The 3,150-nt window shown below is 37.9% G+C and overlaps 1 long non-coding RNA gene across 1 annotated transcript; it reads left to right on the forward strand.

Moving 5' to 3' along the window:
• Positions 1–650: 650 nt before the first annotated feature.
• Positions 651–2,770, forward strand: LOC125556500. Its single transcript, XR_007305106.1, has 2 exons — positions 651–817; positions 2,207–2,770. It is a non-coding gene; the product is annotated as an uncharacterized LOC125556500 (long non-coding RNA).
• The last annotated feature ends 380 nt before the right edge of the window (positions 2,771–3,150 follow it).

Genomic DNA, 3,150 nt, shown 5'->3' on the forward strand with positions numbered 1-3,150 from the left:
ACTACTTTGCTTTTGTCCGATGAAAACTGTTTGCGACACTTGGCAGCTTGGCCTCCTGGGAAGAAGAGACGAGGGAGAGAGAGGAGGTGAGATGGAGAGAAGAGAAGGAGGCGGGACGACTTAGGCCAGTGTGGCCCTCACTTCATTACTGCTTTGCCTTGGTTGGCACCGGACACACAGGCCCCACACAAGCGTGGTCTCGGATGTCTCTACTATGGGAACACATTGCTGAATCGCTCTCATCTATGACTGTTCCTATTCCGTGCATCATGCCACTCCGATGGTGTAAAGCTAGCTGTCGTGATTGTTTGGGTGGTGCACAGCCAGTGTTTGTTGGAATGCCTATGCGACAACAGGTAAGTGATTGACTTTGCAGCAGCAATTACTGATGAAGATTGCGAGCAGGTTCCTCTTTTAGCACGACCGGCTGAGTTCCTCAGTTAAAGATTTTTTTACTGAATTGGGATGCTTTGCCTGCATTTAAAGTGGATATTGTTGATTGATAAGTGTTGGCAGTTACTAGAATTATTGATGTTTCATAGTATTTTTTTTGGTAGCTCACAACCTCATGTAGTGCTTGACAAAACCTAAGAATATTGAGAAGCTTCGTGCTGCGAGTGCGAGGAGATGAACAAGTACTTCTCTCACTGCAAGGTACGATCATCAGTTAGTGTCTACAATCTTCTTTCTCGGAAAATAGGGGATTTATATCAGCGTGCCATCACTGCAAGGAATCAACACCATCTCAACGGCGGCAACAGCGGATACAGAACAACTGATGCGGCCTGAAGTGGACCTCATTCAACCTTAATTCCAGGTATAGTAATAACTATCTTGCTGCTTAATTACCTCCGCTACTATATAGCCATTAGAACTGATCCACGTATACTGTATAGGTAATTAGCTTTTGCTGGGTCCAGTTGAGTATCACCTGATCTTTTGAACTTCTTTTTTCATGCACATTATTCGATGGTGTTTTGAAAAGGCATACGGCAGTTGTTATTTTGGAGTTTTGAAACTATTTCTCTTGCTATTCTTGCCTCGCAGAAGGCAGGCAATGCGCGGCAAGCTATTTCACCTACTTGTTAGATATTGCATCCTTATTTATTCTCAACACATGGCAAGTTGAGTTGTTTCTATTCATATATACTGTAGTAGGATACACACACAAATATTTTGTAATGTTGTAGCCAACAAAGAGGCACAAAAGAGCAGATGCAAGTTGCTGTCAACTGGCGCTCCATCTGGATTCGGAATTCATTTTCATATGGGATGCATTTTGTGCAGTAAAAAACCATTGGCTAGGAAGAAATAAAATCATGAATTTCCAGCCAATCAACTACCAAATATAGGCCCTTGACAGCAGCATTAATTCTGTCTCATACTTAAATTTAGTTACGGCATGTTGGCTTAGGTTGTTCATATAAATTTTCTTATTAATTATGTGGCATATCACTTAATGAGGTTGCCTGTGTGGTATATGTTTGGGGCAACTCGGTTTTTTTCTAGAGGCCAGAGCTCAGTGTCTAATCGCATCAAAGCATGCTGCTGTTTAGCATGATTGGCATAGCTTACAGTTTTTGTTAAACTGAATTAGCGAATATATGTTGCTTTTTCACGTGCGCACCATGTCATTTGAGACAATTTCAAGATCTTAGAAATTAGCCCCAAGCTTCAAAATTCCAACAAACTAATACAAAGATAAGATTATTCATTTAAAATTAGCAAGTTATGAGAGGAGGTTTTGCATAAAGTAATTCTACATGGCGTAAGATTACAATATTCATTGTAGCAAGATTTTCTTTCTAATCTGCGGCACCATCAAATTGGACATCCATCATGGTTCATGACATTAGGCATCAAGGATATAAGCATATATGTTGGATATCTATGACATAAAGAGATTATCGTTTCAACTACTTGACCTATCAGTGTTTGGTTAGTTCAATCAAATTTATAGATTTACTGTTGATTGTTTGGATGGTTGGTTAGGAAAGTGAAAAGGAAACTCTTTGATGTTGACAACTTAGTTTCTCTGTGGTAATGACAAACTTCTTAATTTACTCACAAGTGAGGATCTGATGTCAGTTATTTTGTGGATCAAACCTGCCAGCAATGACCTTACTTGAACAATATCTATTCTGTGGGATCATACCGCTGCAAACGTGCCAGCAAGTAAATTTGTTGGCATTTTATTCTGTTTCAGGATAACTTTTCTTTTTGTTGCTCAATAAAAGGAATATCCCTCTTCGTAAATCTATTATTTCGCTTTCCCATGAAGCTGTAGTTCTCTCCAAATAATTTTGAGATTACACTAAGCAGAAGCTGCTAAACATGCTGTGGAAGCTGATGCAAAATCAAACAGTAAAGTGGAGGTTGCTCTGTGTTGCCATTGTTGTATGAATATAATGCGACCTTCTGCTATTGTATGAAGAAAAGTATGTGCATAACTGCATACTTGCAGGAATAGAAGATAGATAAATATGACCTTGCGTACAGATTGTTGTGTAGATAAAACTGACCTTGCTTACAGATTTTGTTGTATGTATTTTTTTTGTATAGTTGACCGAGATAGATAGAATATGGTAGAAGAAAGAGGTGCAGATTGTTGTATGGCCATATTGTACATGGTGATCATTGTTGTATTTATTTTACATAGATAGAATAATGATGTAGATATAGAGGGTTTTCGCATATGTACCAATTTTCATAGGAACTATGATTATGTATGACTGGTATATGGTGCACAAATCAGTCATATACTCATTTATTGCGTGTGGCATGTACTGTGTTTGTGAAGTGCGATGAGCAAACAACCTGAGTGGTTTTCTTCTTACTTGTCATAAAGTTTTGATGGATGAAGTTCTATACAATGCTTACTAAATTTTAGCGAGTTGACAATTTTCTGTCCTGTTGCAACGCACAGGCATCTGTCCTAGTTCAAATAAAATAGCAAATAAAACCAAAATAAAATCTTATTTGATTTTATTATCAAATCCTCAATATTTTCTTTATTTTGGGAAAGTCATTTTATTCCTTGTCTCATATTTTTATGATAGAAATAATTGAAGATAAAATAAATAAAATCAAATGATCCTATCACTATTAGGGAAAAGCCTAGCAGTAGCGCAGGTTTTAGGCCTATCAGTA

Source organism: Triticum urartu, chromosome 5 (assembly GCF_003073215.2).
Source record: "Triticum urartu cultivar G1812 chromosome 5, Tu2.1, whole genome shotgun sequence".
NCBI classification, from domain to species: Eukaryota; Viridiplantae; Streptophyta; class Magnoliopsida; order Poales; family Poaceae; genus Triticum; species Triticum urartu.